A 16,964-nucleotide genomic window follows, 5' to 3' on the forward strand; every position below is an offset into this window, starting at 1 on the left:
TGACATGGACATTGAGGAGTTCGAGGTCGACATCAGGGACTCCGACTTGGATCTCGACCATGGTGGGATGGCTTAGGAGGATGATGATGTGAGGTCATCGAGATCAATCCATTCACTGTCGTCAAGATGTCCCTTTCTAAAGGTATTGATCCCAAATCGCTGAAACTGGTTTTAATCCATGTATTAGAATTACCTTTATTCCTCGTCTTGTAGAAGATAGTGTAGAATCACATTTTCTCATTTTTAGGTAGGACACAAAAGTTTGAAACTACCTATGGTTAATTTTTTGACGAGGTTAAATATTTTCTTGTGTTGTTAAAGCTTTCAATATGTTTTTAGATCATAACATGAGGCGGAGCTGGGACCCAACCTCCTGGCCACGTCTGGGCGTGTCGTCCATGCACAATACATAACATATTGTAGTGAACCACAATAGGCACATCTCTTAGTGTGAACATAGCTCCTTCCTTGGCGCTATAGACAGCACGATACCATATAAGATTTCCCGCAAGAGGCGTTTTCTATTTTCAAGGGGTTTACGCTCTTATTTTTCTCGTTTCATGCGATTTACGATCGTACGTTGCCATGTTACTTCTTCTCGGCGTAAGTAAGAGACACAAAGTCACGAATAACGTTTCCATCTTAGTTTACGTTTTCTCTATATACATGGTTAGATCATGAACACATTTTTTTTAATGTTTATCTGAATTCATGAACTAACCATATAATAATGCTAATGATTGCACATACTTGATAGTATGTCAAATGGGGCAAGTAGATATGTATGATTTACAAGGATCATAAGAGTTGCGTAGTCATTTAAAAAGGGATATTGGTTGAATATTAAGTAAGATACAAGGTCCATGTCATGTTTCTTTTTTAAACAGATGTCAGATATCCATATACAAGGTTAGATCAAGATGTGATGAGAAAGTTAGAATGCTAACTTATAATTCATATAACTATTGTATAACAATGTTAATGATTGCATATAAAGTACATGCTAGGAACTCAATGAAGTAGTTGTATTTTTATTTGAGAACAACAGAGTAAATTTCTACGAGTGACTTTACAATAATCCTAGAGTTACATACAATCATTTATTAGAAGATTTTTCTCCAAATTTTAGTTGGATGAACCCGTCTTACGACAACAATAGAGACATACTTAGAGGTGTGTAGTACAATCTTGATCTAATAAATGGCATAAACTAGCTATGAGTGATTTCCAAATATTTTAACATTACACACAATCATTTATGGGAAAATGTTTGGTTAAAGATTTGGTTGGATGAACCCATTCAGAGAGAGTATACGAGAGTAGTAGTACAGTCATACTATAGGTGTGTAGTACAATCTTGAGCTAATAAATGGCATAATTATCTATGAGTTATTTGCAAAAATATTAGCATTACACATAATCATTTATGAGAGGATTTTTCTTAAATGTTCTGTTGGATGAGCCTGTCCAATATACCCGACGAAGAGACTACACCAATAGTAGTCATACTACATGCATGCAGTATAATCTTGAGATAATTAATGATATAACTAGCTATGAGTGATTTGCAGAGATCCTAGCATTACACACAATCATTTATGAAAAGATTATTGGTTAAACATTTGGTAGGATGAACCCATCCAATAAACTCGAACTCAGAGTGTACAGCGGTAGTAGTACAATTATACTACATTGTGTGGTACAGTCTTATACTAATAAATGAAGTAACTAGCTATGAGTTATTTGCAAAGATCTTAAAACAAAATAGAATAATTTATGAGAATATATCGGTTAAACATTTGGTTGGATGAATCCCGTTCAATACTGTTGAACCGGGAAGTACAACCGCAGTAGTATAGTCATACTAAAGTTATGTAGTATAATCTTGAGCTAATAATTGTCCTAACTAGGTGTAAGTGATTTACAAAGATCTTAGCATTTCACACGATCATTTATGAGAAGATTTTTTGCTTAAACGTTCAGTTGGATGAACCTATCCAAAAAACCAGATCAAAGAGTGTATGACAATAGTATTAGACTCGTACTACATGTGTGTAGTACAACAATCTTGATCAATATATGGTGGCTTGCCTTCAAAGAGAGAAAGTCAAACATACATCAATCCGTTAATTCTCTAGGGAAATACAAGAAATAACACTTCTCCCAAGGGACAAGAGCGTAAGATTCCCCTAAGTAGAAATGCTTGCTTTCGGACCCTGCCTCGTGCCTTCCGTCAACAGTGGGGCCATTCGCTGGTGCGTGGGCCCCATCACATGCCCTCTCGCACCATCACACGGCCACCGTGTATATAAGGAGTGGCCTCACACCCATTTACCGACCCACACATTCTGCCCTGCTTAATTAAAACCTTCGCCCATTTACCAATTCTGGTGAGGCCTCTCCCCTCGACGACGACTACAACGAGGTACCGGCAGCCATCATGTGCGGTAGAGTGCCCCTTGAGAACGACAAGATTTCCGCGGTAACGCAGAAGGTGATGGAGGTGATGGTGTTTCCCGAGAAGAACAAGCCTCTGCGGCGCAGTCGTGGATACCGATGCTTCACTGGCATGGCCGGCGCAGGGGACTCGGGATGGACAACGATGAGGAGGACTTCGAGGACGACTCCGTGGACTCTAACATGGAGCTAGTGCGTGGTAAGGTGGCTCAGAAGGATGACGGCGATGAGTCCCTCTCTCAAGGTATCGGCCCCGGGTAGCTTGCACTAGTTTTTAATAGATCCCTCTCCCAAGGTATCGGCCTAGGGGTAGGTTGGAATAGTTTTTAATCTGGGTGTCATTACCTTTAGCGGTTAAGTGTTGTATCAACCCCATCTTGGTTTAGTAGTCTCCGTCGTATTTTATGTCAAAGTATGACCACATAATTAACTAGTAAAATGTTAATGCATGTTATGGAAAGTTATATTGTTGGATTCTTTTTTAGTGTAATTTTGATGTTATTTTCGCTATGTTTAACTTATATTTTATTAGTTATTCATGGTCAAAAATATGACCCAAAAATAAAAGAAGGACTAGTAAACCATGATGGAGGTAGTAGAAGATAGGAGATTGTGTGAGTGGTCGAAAATGGTTTGGTAGTTCGATTGTGCAGGATGAGAAATTGTGCACGTGTTGTTGTTTGGAAGGCTATGTTTGGGCCGTGTTACTACTGTTTTCTTAGAGATTTTGGATTAGATGTGATATCATGGAGTGATCTGTGTGAATGGATAGGATGTTTCCATTTTACTGTTGTGTTTGGTTGGTAGGCTATTTCCACAAAGGTCCGGGCCTCTCTTGAATTGTTTCCTCAGATAGTTGTAAGTGTGCGTGAGGATTGTTCTAGGTTGGTTAATTTATCAGTGTAAATGGTTATTCTGCTAAACATTGAATCCGACTTAAAAAAACAAATCCTTGATTCTGCATCATCTATAATGCAATTTGTAGATTAACAATTGCAGAATAATGTCAAGGTTCTATAACATGATATATGTTTATCAGAACCCTGGATTTGTTTTTGTTAAGTTTTGATCTTTATTCTATTTGATCTATTTTCTCGTGACTTATGCATTCCCTCGAACTTGACACATCATGGTTTAGTGTTCATTACAATCATTATATTTTACCTAGAAATTTATGATGAATTATTTACTATATGTGAGAGAAATTTGTCTGTGTTGGTCCCTCTTAGTATTGCCATTCATCTTCCATTGTAGATGACTTAAGCACCATGCCTACTGCTGATTTTGATGGTCCTTCAGAAATGCCAAAAAAAGGAAGAGAAAGAACCAATTCCAGGGTATCCGTCAGCGCCCCTTGGGTAAGTGGGCTGCTGAAATCACACATCCTACCAAGGATGTCCATGTCTGGCTCGGTACTTTCAATAGTGTTGAAGAAGCTGCAAGAGGTTATGATGCTTAAGCACGCATGATCCATGGAAAGAAGGCCAAGTCTAACTTTACACAGAAACCAACAAGATCTGCTGACTTCGCATCAAACCAACCACTTGATCCCGCAAATAACTCTGCTGACCCTGTTGAAGCTCCTATTCTGGATATGTACTCTGACCAGGGAAGCAACTCATTTGGCTCCTCTGACTTGGGCTGGGAGTATGATGCCAAAACTGCAGATATATCATACATTGCTCCCACTTCTACCTTTGCTGAAGGAGCAGCATCTGCACTCGTCAAGAACAATACCTAAAACTCTTTAGTGCCTCATGTTATAGAGAATAATGTTGTCAATTTTGAACCTTGGATGAGATATCTTTTGGATGACAACATGGATGAGCTGATTGATAGCCTTCTAAATTTTGATGTGCTTGAGGATGCCATCGTCAACATGTACCTTTGGAGCTTCGATGACATGCCCATTGATGGTGAATTTTTCTGAGGGATTCGAACAAAGAGTAAGCATTTGCCAAATTCCATGTTCAGTCTGAGGTTTAAAGTATTTTCATTACTCTGTTTATGTTGTTGTTTCAGGAATAAAACTATGGGAGATTGGGAAGCGCCCTATTGTCAACATAGGCTAGCATGTGCTCATGTGCAAGCTTAGATGCAAAAAAAAGTAGTTGCATCCCGGGTCTCTTTTGTAATCGAACCTTTCCCTAGTTGTCTGTCTGTGTGGAAGACATTTATGAACAATTGTATTTATGTTTTGTAAACTTTTATGTCGTTGTTAACATTTGTGAATGTCAACAACATGGATCTGTCCAGTTTGTTTTAATCTGTGCACTCGACCAGCCTTTTCTCTTTATATATATAAATGTAGACTTGAATCTTTCACTATAACTACACTACATTTTTATATTATAACTACACTACAACTAAACAAATCTCACCAAAAAATATACACTATAACTAAAAGTTTATACACTAGTTGTAACTATAATTACACTATAATTTCTGCACTGCAAACCTAACTAAAAAATCTGCGCTAAAAATATACTAAAATCTGACACTACATTTAAAATTATCATAAAAATCTGCACTACAACTACACTAAAAATTTATACTACATCCTTACTCTACAATCGTACATTACAACTACACTAAATTGTACACTTCAACTAGAATAAAATCTAATATACGATAATATCACAACAATTACCGTATAATTTTATACTACATTTACAGTAACAATGGTACACTACAACTACACTAAAACTCACTGGCGACGACGGAGACTACGGGGCTGGCGGGTCCTTAATGGCGGCGGTGGAGGCAGAAACCATTACGAGGGTACGACAGTGGAGACAGAGACCATGGCGAGGGGGCGGCGACAGAGAAGACGGTGACGAAGATGACGGGAGGCGGAGACGAAGACGTCGATGGTGGTGGCGTGGTGACGGGGACGACAATGGTGGAGATGAAGATGAAGATGTCGATGGTGTGGAGTCAGAGACGGAGACGACGGCCGGGGTCTTGGTCATTCGCGGCGGCGGGGTGGGAATGAATTTGGGAGTACTCGTGGGTGGGTAATCGATCTCGGTGTGTATATGTGTAGTTGATTTCGCGGGCGATGGTGTGTTTGTTGGCGTTGGCCCACGTGGCCAACGCCATTGCTATGTACTTTTATTTTAGTTTATTTATTTTTTGTACGCATTATTTTGTATTCCTATATATATATAGTTTAATTTATTATGTCATTTGTTTCATTAGTTAGGAACTTTTTTTTCATTTTTAATTTTCGTGAATATGTATACACTAGTGGAAAACGGGCCTTTGGCCGGGACCCTTTAGTCCCGGCCTGCCTCTGGGCCGGGACTAAAGGCCCGACCACGTCGCTCCAATTCTCAATGCCTCCCTCGAGGCTTTAGTCCCGGCCCGTAAGGAGCCTTTAGTCCCGGTTCGTGTCCCAAACCGGGACTAAAGGGCTACGCGGTGGGCAGCCCGCATGTGCGCCACCTTTAGTCCCGGTTCGTGTCCCAAACCGGGCCTAAAGGTCTGACACGTGGCCTGCCGTAGTGGTGGCAACCGTTGGTATCCCTCTTTAGTCCCGGTTCGTGTCCCAAACCGGGACTAAAGGTCTGACACGTGGCTTGCCGTAGTGGTGGCAACCGTTGGTATCCCTCTTTAGTCCCGGTTGGTGGCTCAACCCGGGACTAAAGGCCCAAACGGTTTGCATCCCGCTTCCCAAAACCACAATCGAAGCAGAGTCTCTGTCGCGTCGCCCTTTCTCTGTTCTTCTTCCTCTCTCGCTCTCGCTCTGTTCTTCCCCTCTCTTCTTCCCTTCTCTTCTTCCACCATGCCAACTCGCTTTGGAGAGGTGCTCGCACATGGCAAGACCAAGCTCGATGTCGTGTACACGAACGAGAGCAGGGAGGTGCCGCATTTTCTTAGACAGTTGAAGGAATGGCTTGACGCCGCAGTGGATCATGAGAAGTTCTTGGGGCTTGATCTGGAGTACACGACCGATCAACGCGGTGTTGCCATCATCCAACTATGTTTCAAACACCATGTCTTGATCTTCCAATGGGCGAGGTAAGTTTTGATGCTTTCTTTGATCCAAGGTAATGAAATTGTAAGTTTATTTGTTTCAGTCATAGTTGGTTCCCTTCAAATAGTTGTAGTGAAACAATTTTGATTAGTTGAAGGGGAACACAATCTGATTGGAATAGTGTTCCATAATCTGAAAAATCATATTAGAATCAACTAGTGTTTAATATGTTCCATTGGAATCATAGTTGGTTCACTTCAAATAGTTGTAGTGAAACAATTTTGATTAGTTGAAGGGAACACAATCTGATTGGAATAGTGTTCCACAATCTGAAAAATCTGATTGGTTCAATATGTTCCATTGAAATCATAGTTGTAGTGATACAATTTTATGCGGTGTTCTTTGATCCAAGGTTATGAAAATTGCATATAGCTAGTGATCTCTCTAGGTTCCATTGGATAGCAATATGATATGTCATAGTCATGAAAATTGCATATAGCTAGTGATCTCTCTAGGTTCCACTGGATAGCTATAGTGATCTCTCTAGGTTCCATTGGATAGCAATATGCAATATGTCTAGCTTATTGAATATTTGCAAAACCGTGGGAGAATATATATATATGTCATAGTTAATTTACGGTTTCTTGATCAATTCGTAGGCTATGAAAATTGCATAGGATAGCAATATGTTCTATTTGAATCCTAAAGATAATTTTCTCTTTAGTTGTAGTGAAACATGTTTCCTTATTGCAGCAGTATGTAACGTTTGTTCCATTTTAATTTGTTTCTGTTGCAGTAGTGACAAGCATTGTCCAGAACTCATGGACTTCCTTCGCAGCGGCATCACTTTTGATACCGTTGACATAACGAACGACACGCTGAATATGAGGTACAACTTCGGTATTGAGATACCAACTCGTTGCCTCATTGATCTCCAAACCGTATTCAGGCTTCGACATGTCATGACTTCGACGGCTCATATGGCAGTTGCCTTGATCGACGAGGAGTATGATAATATGAAGACCAATTTCCCAAAGTCTCAGCACAAACTTTGGGAGAAGGCCCCACTTGATCGTATCAACATTGAGTATGCAGCAAAAGATGCATACGTTTCATACGAGTTGTACCGCAAGATTCGAGTCGTCAACTATGGCCAGCGTCAGCTCGAATAAGGTGGACATTCTGATTCGAGTCGTCAACTATGGCCAGCGTCACCTCGAATATATATATCTATGATAGCTATTATTATGTACTGTTTGGACTAGTATCATGTACTGCTTGGACCAATTTATATATGTCTAGTTTCTGTTTGTGCCATTATAGTTTCCAAATTTGAATGGTTTAGCCCTTTCTAACTTCATTTTCTACTTTTGAATGGTTTAGCCCTTTCTAACTTCATGGTATCATGCATTTCGACCACATATATATACAAAAAGTCTTCAGTTCAAATAAGTTCAAAAAATGAAATCCCTTTTGTAACAGATCTATTTTTGATTAAAACAGTCATTTAAAAATGAAAGACCATTAGTCCCACGTGGCATGCAGTGGAACCACGTGGCGTGCAGCGGAACCACGTGGCGTGCCGCGGAACCACTTTTGTTGTGGGGGTCGCTTTTCCTTCTTCTCCTTGTGCTAGATATTTGTTATGCATTAGGGAAAGAAGGAATAGCGACCATCATCGACGGTCAAAAAATCAGGTGAGGAAATTTCCACCATACATGAGAGAAGAAGAATGCCGACTGTTGTTGTGGGGGTTGCTTCTCCTTCTTCTCTTTGTGCTAGATATTTGTCATGCACTAGGGGAAGAAGGAGTAGCGACCATCATCGACGGTCAAAAAATCAGGTGAGGGAGTGTCCACCATACATGAGAGAAGAAGAATGTCGACTGTTGATGTGGGGGGTCGTTTCTCCTTCTTCTCCTTGTGCTAGATATTGGTTATGCACTAGGGGAAGTAGGAGTAGCGACCATCATCGACGGTTGAAAAATCAGGTGAGCTAGTGTCCACCATATATGAGAGAAGAAGAATGGCGTCTCTTATTGTGGGGGTCGCTTCTACTTCCAAAGAGATTGTCCATTTTGTACACGAAGTGCATCCAGTTTTTGTCGTAGCCCTCTCAACTTTCTCGCACATGCTATGTGGGTGAAATGATGATAGCATGCCAACTTTCCACATTTTCAGAGTTCATTTGTAGTGCTTTTCAATTTCAGGGTCAACTAGCTCAAAAAAAATAAGTAAATGCACGAAGATTACCAAATGAAGTCAGAAATTGTTGAAATTTTGTGATGTGCCTTTGAATGGTGCATTTTGAACACACAAAAAGTATGGAGTTCAAATAAGTTCAAAAAAATGAAATCCCTTTGTAAGAGATGAGTTCTCGTTCGAAACCCTGATACTTCGAGAGAGATTGTCCGTTTTGTACACGAAGTGCATCCAGTTTTTGTCGTAGCCCTCTCAACTTTTTAACACATGCTATGTGGGTGAAATGATGATAGCATGCCAACTTTCAACATTTTCAGAGTTCATTTGTAGTGCTTTTCAATTTCAGGGTCAACTAGCTCAAAAAAAATTAAGTAAATGCACGAAGAATACCAAATGAAGTCAGAAATTGTTGAAATTTTGTGATGTGCCTTTGAATGGTGCATTTTGAACACACAAAAAGTATGGAGTTCAAATAAGTTCAAAAAAATGAAATCCCTTTGTAACAGATGAGTTCTCGTTCGAAACGCTGATACTTCGAGAGAGATTGTCCGTTTTGTACACGAAGTGCATCCAGTTTTTGTCGTAGCCCTCTAAACTTTTTCACACATGCTATGTGGGTGAAATGATGATAGCATGCCAACTTTCCACATTTTCAGAGTTCATTTGTAGTGCTTTTCAATTTCAGGGTCAACTAGCTCAAAAAAAATAAGTAAATGCACGAAGATTACCAAATGAAGTCAGAAATTGTTGAAATTTTGTGATGTGCCTTTGAATGGTGCATTTTGAACACACAAGAAGTATGGAGTTCAAATAAGTTCAAAAAATGAAATCCCTTTGTAAGAGATGAGTTCTCGTTCGAAACGCTGATACTTCGAGAGAGATTGTCCGTTTTGTACATGAAGTGCATCCAGTTTTTGTCGTAGCCCTCTCAACTTTTTAACACATGCTATGTGGGTGAAATGATGATAGCATGCCAACTTTCAACATTTTCAGAGTTCATTTGTAGTGCTTTTCAATTTCAGGGTCAACTAGCTCAAAAAAAAAGTAAATGCACGAAGAATACCAAATGAAGTTAGAAATTGTTGAGATTTTGTGATGTGCCTTTTAATGGTGCATTTTGAACACACAAAAATTATGGAGTTCAAATAAGTTCAAAAAAATGAAATCCCTTTGTAAGAGATGAGTTCTCGTTCGAAACCCTGATACTTCGAGAGAGATTGTCCGTTTTGTACACGAAGTGCATCCAGTTTTTGTCGTAGCCCTCTCAACTTTTTAACACATGCTATGTGGGTGAAATGATGATAGCGTGGCATCTTTCAACATTTTCAGAGTTCATTTGTAGTGCTTTTCAATTTCAGGGTCAACTAGCTCAAAAAAAAAAGTAAATGCACGAAGAATACCAAATGAAGTCACAAATTGTTGAAATTTTGTGATGTGCCTTTGAATGGTGCATTTTGAACACAGAAAAAGTATGGAGTTCAAATAAGTTCAAAAAAACGAAATCCCTTTGTAAGAGATGAGTTCTTGTTCGAAACCCTGATACTTCGAGAGAGATTGTCCGTTTTGTACACAAAGTGCATCCATTTTTTGTCGTAGCCCTCTCAACTTTCTAACACATGCTATGTGGGTGAAATGATGATAGCATGCCAACTTTCAACATTTTCAGAGTTCATTTGTAGTGCTTTTCAATTTCAGGGTCAACTAGCTCAAAAAAAATAAGTTAATAGTTTGGATAGTCAAAATAATTACTTTTGAAAATAGAAAATAGTTTTGCATTATTTATTCAATTTCAAACACTTTTCATTATCATAGTTTTGTCAAATTCTCAAATATGCAAAAAGAATTTTAATAAACATAGTTTTTAATTGAAAATAACAAAATAGTTAATAGTTTAGATAGTCAAAATAATTACTTTTGAAAATATAAAATAGTTTTGCATTATTTATTCAATTTCAAACACTTTTCATTATCATAGTTTTGTCAAATTCTCAAATATGCAAAAAGAATTTTAATAAACATAGTTTTTAATTGAAAATAACAAAATAGTTAATAGTTTGGATAGTCAAAATAATTACTTTTGAAAATAGAAAATAGTTTTGAATTATTTATTCAATTTCAAACACTTTTCATTATCGTAGTTTTGTCAAATTCTCAAATATGCAAAAAGAATTTTAATAAACATAGTTTTTAATTGAAAATAATAAAATAGTTAATAGTTTGGATAGTCAAAATAATTACTTTTGAAAATAGAAAATAGTTTTGAATTATTTATTCAATTTCAAACACTTTTCATTATCATAGTTTTGTCAAATTCTCAAATATGCAAAAAGAATTTTTAATAAACATAGTTTTTAATTGAAAATAACAAAATAGATAATAGTTTGGATAGTCAAAATAATTAATTTTGAAAATAGAAAAAAATTGAAACTATATGAGAATTTATAGAGAAAATTCAACCTAAATTCAAAGTGAACTCACTTTGAATCCAGGTTGAATTTTCTCCATAATTTCGAATATAGTTTCAATTTTCAGTGAGTTTAGGCCCGTAAGCCTGCTTTAGAGAGGAGCTCGATGGAGAAGCTGCGACGGGGCTTACAAACAAGTGTTAGTCCCCCTCGCTGGGCGAGGTGTGACTAAACTTATCGTGCAGCCGAGGAGGGGCTTTAGTCCCGGTGCGTGGCTCCAACCGGGACTAAAGGGGGCGGTTGGAGCTCCGCACCAGGACTAAAGGCCCCTGCTTCCCGCCTTCTGGTCTGCCCGAAAAGAGGCCTTTAGTCCGGGGTCGGGGCTCCACCCCAACACTCCGGCCAGTAGAAGAAAAGAAGAAAAAGCAGAAGAAAAGAAGAAAACGGAGAAGAAAAGAAGAAAAAGGAGAAGAAAGGAAGAAAAGGGAGAAGAAAAGAAGAAAAAGGGAAGGAGAAGAAAAGAAGAAAAAGGGAAGGAGAAGAAAAGAAGAAAAAGGAGAAGAAAAGAAGAAAAAGGAGAAGAAAAGAAGAAAAAGGGAAGAAAGGAAGAAAAAGGAGAAGAAAGGAAGAAAAAGGAGAAGAAAAGAAGAAAAGAAGAAAAAGAGAAGGAGAAGAAAAGAAGAAAAAGGGAAGGAGAAGAAAAGAAGAAAAAGGAGAAGAAAAGAAGAAAAAGGAGAAGAAAAGAAGAAAAAGGGAAGAAAGGAAGAAAAAGTAGAGGAAAGGAAGAAAAAGGAGAAGAAAGGAAGAAAAAAGAGAAGAAAGGAAGAAAAAGGAGAAGAAAGGAAGAAAAGAAGAAAAAGATTTTTTTGTCATTTAATTCCTATTGTTATTAGGTTTGTGCTGGATTATTAGGGTTAGTAATATTTAGAATTAGGAAAAAGGAAAATAAGAAGAGGAGGAGAAGAAAAGAAGAAAAAGGAGAATAAGAAGAGGAGGAGAGGAGAAGAAGAGGAAAAATAGAAGAAGAGGAGAAGTAGAAGAAGAGAAAAAATTAGAAGAGGAGGAGAGGAGAAGTAGAAGAAGAGAAGAGGAGAAGTAGTAGAAGAAGAGGAGAAGTATAAGTAGAAGAAGAAGTAGAAGAAGAGGAGAAATAGAAGAAGAGGAAAAATTAGTTTAGGGTTACAAGAAGAAGAAATATTGTATAGTGTATATGCTTAAGTGTTAATAGTGTTTCTTAGATTATTGCTTAATTTTGCTATTGTACATGCTTAAGTGTTAATAGTTTAATTTCGCTATTGTATATGCTTAAGTGTTAATAGTTTATTTTTAGCAAGAAAATTAATAGAACTAGTTTATTTTTTAGTTCATTTTACGATGCCTATCCCGCATCCTCATCGTCGACTCGGCGGAGGACACCTGCTTGATCAGAGGGTCCCTGTCCGGGACTGGGCTACACCCGGCTGGTATTGGGAGGTGCTACCTTCCGGGGGGCGTAGGTTGGTGAGGAGCCAGCCCGTCGTTGACCCGATCCTTGTTTGGTGGCGGTCGCGTGGGCCAGTGAGGGTGCCGAGGCTTCCGGACACCGCGGAGGTGGTACGTCACCGTGTCAGCGAGGAGGATGAGCACGTCCGTCGCTACATGGTTGCGTTGGAGGGCAGGTTCGAGCATACCTGGCAGGTTCTTCGGGGATCTCACTGGAGCTATGATCCTGTGATGGTTCCTTCTCTTTGGGTGTCCACCGCCCGCGCCGATACCCGTCGGGCGCTACGTTTCTAGATGCATCAGTGATGCTATATGTATGATAGTATTCGAGGAGTATTAGTGATAATATTCGACGATGTACGGACAAAAGAGATGATGTATTTGCTTATAATTGAATGCATGCTAATTTGAATACTACTTTATTTTACGATTTGGTTTTGCTTATTGAATGCTCAAATTGGAAAAGTACTCCTACTTTGAATACTATGCAGAAATCTAGGAGTCCCGGGTGGAGCCACGACCCGAGACTAAAGTTGTTTTGGAACGGAGTTCCTGATAGAATAATTCTTTTTTGGTACAAAGGTTAAGAGAATTCGTTAGACATATTTTAGAGTTTAGGTTCTAGCCAAGACCCGGGACTAAAGGTCCTCCTATATAAAACGACACTTCGATGTTTCCAACCCCTCTTATATAGTTTGTTAGTTTATTAGTTAATCAAATGTCCGTTTTTTGCAGAACTATGGATCCACATATCAGGAACCTCGAAGAGGAAGAACTTCTCGAAGATATAATCAAAGACGGCCCTGACGTTGAACCAGCTGAATCTCCGTCGTCATATCTAAACCCCTCTTGATATGGAATGGAGGTCGACCCACACGAAGATGATGCCGATGGGGCAGGAGATAGGTCCAATGACGGAGAAGGTGATAGCTCCACTGTTGGCGAAGCCGGTGAAGAAATAATAAAGTCCGGCGAGGTATACATATGAAGTTCGACAATCACTTGTAATATGTGAAAAATATTGGAGATAGCTCTATATTGTATACATATACATTCATTTGACGAATGTTTCTCCCTCTTAGGCCTCCACATCGAGCAAAGCTACGAAACGAGGCCCGACTAGAAAGTTGGATGCACGGACGCATTACACCTTTGAGGTGATATTGCCTACGGGCGAACCCAAGCTTCCTAAGAATGCTGCTGACACATTCAAGAAGCAATGCGGAGTTCTCGTTAGGGATCACGTCCCGATCAGCGTTCGGGAGTGGAACAAGCGCAAATGGGCAGCCGATAGTGACTATGTCGCCGAAAGGTACAAAGACAATCTTTGGAATGATCTCATGTCACATTTCAACCTGCCAGAATGTGAGAATGAAGACGCCGCAGACAAACTGAGGGCCAAAGTCAAGCAGTGGACTCTAAAGAAGATGGTCGAACTGTTCCGTAGTTGAAAGAAGAAGCTATGGAAAAACTATCTGAAGACAAAGAAAGTGCCAGTATTCGAGGGGTATCTAGCCAAGCAGGCGAATCACTGGAAGGCATTTCAAGAGTACAAGGAGTCAGAAGATGCCCAGGCATTATCAGAAAAGAACAAGATAAATGCCGACAAGAAGAAATATCACCACAAGCTGGGGCCAGGGGGCTATGAGACTGCCATCCCAAAGTGGGATAAGAAAGAGCAAGATCTGCTAGATAAAGGCATCGTACCTGAACCACTCAGTGATGAGTGGGAATTGAGAGCAAGAAATTGGTTCCTTGCGCATGGTGGGTCGTACGACGAAAAAACAGGGGACCTCATCTGCAGTGACGGTCTTAGGATACCCAGGGAGAATTGGAAAATGATAGTGAAAGAAATTAAGGAGGGAAAAAGAAAGTTCACTGCAGATAGAGAGAAAGATTTGCTCACACTGGTCCTCGGCAATGACGAACATGGAGGACGAACGCGAGGCTTCGGTCCTTCTTACCCGTGGTGGCTTGGGTTTGCCAGAGACCAAGACACTTACAGAAGCCGAGAGAGAGCAAAGAAGCGGCAGCAGGATGAGGAGAATGACAAGTTCAACCAGTTGCTTGCCAGGATTAACAAGCAACAGAAGCAGATTGATGAGCTTAGAGGAGTAGCGCGCCAGGAAGATCCTACACTTGATATTACCGGCGTCCCATCTATGCGGAAAAGCAGCGTGGCTGAATCTGAGGCCCCGCCCGACGATGCACGAAGAATGATAGAGGGCGGTCCCGGGTACCCCGTGGATGGAATCAAGGAGTCAACATCATGTGAACTCCATCACAAATTCAAGAACATATCCATGAAGGTGGCCGTCGGAGAAGCTTTACCTTCTGGCCCTGATGCACGCTGGCATGGCCGTGAGATTCCAGCTGGCTTTGCTAAAGTCGGGGTGGATGAAATCATGACGGGGTTTCATGATATGGAGCTCGACATAGCTGGACCCAAAGATGAGAGGACACTCGGAGAAGTACTGGGTGGAGTCATCCTATGGGACAAGAAAAACATCAAGCTTCCAGGCTCGGCCCCAAGGACAACACCGCCTCCGAGTCGTCGCAGGTCACCTACACCTCCATTACCTCCAAGCCCTCCACATGACGTCGGCCAGCACAACACGAGTCCATCTCGAGCACCGCCGCCGGACTTGGGTCGTCCGTCTCTGCCGCCGCCCGCACAAGATACTAAGCGGAAGCGTGCCACCAAGAACGCTCCGCCGACGATTTCTAAGCGACGGAGCCCCCCAAAGCGCAAATGGTCGCCCCTCCCAAAGGTACCTCATGCTAATCTTCCTATGAGACCTTATGATCGTACCCCCAAGGAAAATGCCAGGATAGCAAAGGAACATCATGATGCGCAGATGAAAAAGAAGGAACCCGAGCCCCGCCCGGAATACACTGAGAAGCAAATAGCATATGCAAAATACTTCACGACCCTTCCATCACAGTATGACTTACACCATAAGCCTGATGACTATACACGCACATTGCAGAAGGAAGTGAAAAAGAGCAGATCACGTGCAAGTGCAAGTGGGAGCAAATCAAGTTCAACTACAAGCAAGAAAAAATCAGACGTTCCTCAGCTTGGACAACAGGCCAAACAGTCGATCAAACCCCTCAAGGTGTTAACCGAGAATGTTCCCCCTCCGGTGCAGGGGCAAGCTTTTGAAATAGCAAAGAAGTGGGTGGCTGAATGGGGTGTCTCGGTTGAAGATGTTCTGGCTTCCCAAGACGACAGGTTACCCAAGGCTGTGGTAGCCCCTAAGCCATAGTTTGTCATGGGAGAGCCTTTGGTCAGCAAAGATGATCTCCCAACAAATATGCGTTACTTGCATACATGGTACTTAAGTGAATCAAAGAATGAGAGAACGATGATCGTGGTGAGTGTCCCACGGGAGTACTACGGCCGCCCCGAAGAAATCCATATCGACTTTGATGAACTCTTCGAGATGTACAATGACGACGCCCTCGACAAATCGCTTATGAGTTGCTATTGTCTATAAGTTTTTCAATTCGTTGTCTACATATAACTTGTTTAGTTATTTCAATTCATTGTCTATATATAACTTGTACTCTATTATGCAGAATGAAGATTCTGGATTGTAAAAGTAAGAACATCCTAAATATTGGGTTTATTGACCCAGATAAAGTACATATAGTGACGCTAACTGATAAACCCAAGGAGACGGAGGAAAACCTTCTAAGATTTCTAACAGATCAAAATTTCTGCGACCACATACTGTTTCCATACAACTTCAGGTGAGGGTCTTTACTGTGTTGTGTCCATTCACTTATAAGTGTAATTGATAAGTTAGTGACACACACACACACACAGACATATATATATATATATATATATATATATATATATATATATATATATACATGTGCAGCTTCCATTGGATTCTGTTGGACATTCAAATTGATAAGGGAAGAGTTGATGCCTTCGACCCATTATCGAGACCCTTGGAACAGTTCCAAAGCCTGCACGACATGCTCCAAGGGTAATTTCAATCATTCTTGTGCTCTATCGGTCTCTTTTGATGATTTTCTGATATATCAATTAATGAAAAACTTAGCACATCATTATCCTTGTCGGGCAGGGTTTGGAAGCGGTTCAAGTGCGTTACTCCCGGTAACTTTCCTGAGAAGCTGACCTTTAGAGCGGCTCAGGTAAGTAGTAGTATGATATACTTCTATTTTCAATACATTTATGATGGTAGATTATTATTTTGATTATATATATTCTATTCTCGTAAAGTGCAACCAGCAGCCACGGGGAACACATTTATGCGGATACTATGTTTGCGAGACCATTCGCACGTTTACCTCTGAGCACAAGGATCACATATTCGACGTAAGCAATGAACATTCACACCTCTATTTTTACCCGTCATTCTTTGTTATCATGATTGATATTCATATTCATCTCCTCTTCTTATA

The 16,964-nt window shown here is 40.3% G+C and overlaps 1 pseudogene; it reads left to right on the plus strand.

Annotated features, from left to right (window-relative positions):
- The first annotated feature begins 2,296 nt into the window (after positions 1-2,296).
- Positions 2,297-4,592, plus strand: LOC123404458 (annotated as a pseudogene).
- Positions 4,593-16,964: the final 12,372 nt, after the last annotated feature.

This window comes from Hordeum vulgare, chromosome 6H, assembly GCF_904849725.1.
Source record: "Hordeum vulgare subsp. vulgare chromosome 6H, MorexV3_pseudomolecules_assembly, whole genome shotgun sequence".
Classification (NCBI taxonomy): domain Eukaryota; kingdom Viridiplantae; phylum Streptophyta; class Magnoliopsida; order Poales; family Poaceae; genus Hordeum; species Hordeum vulgare.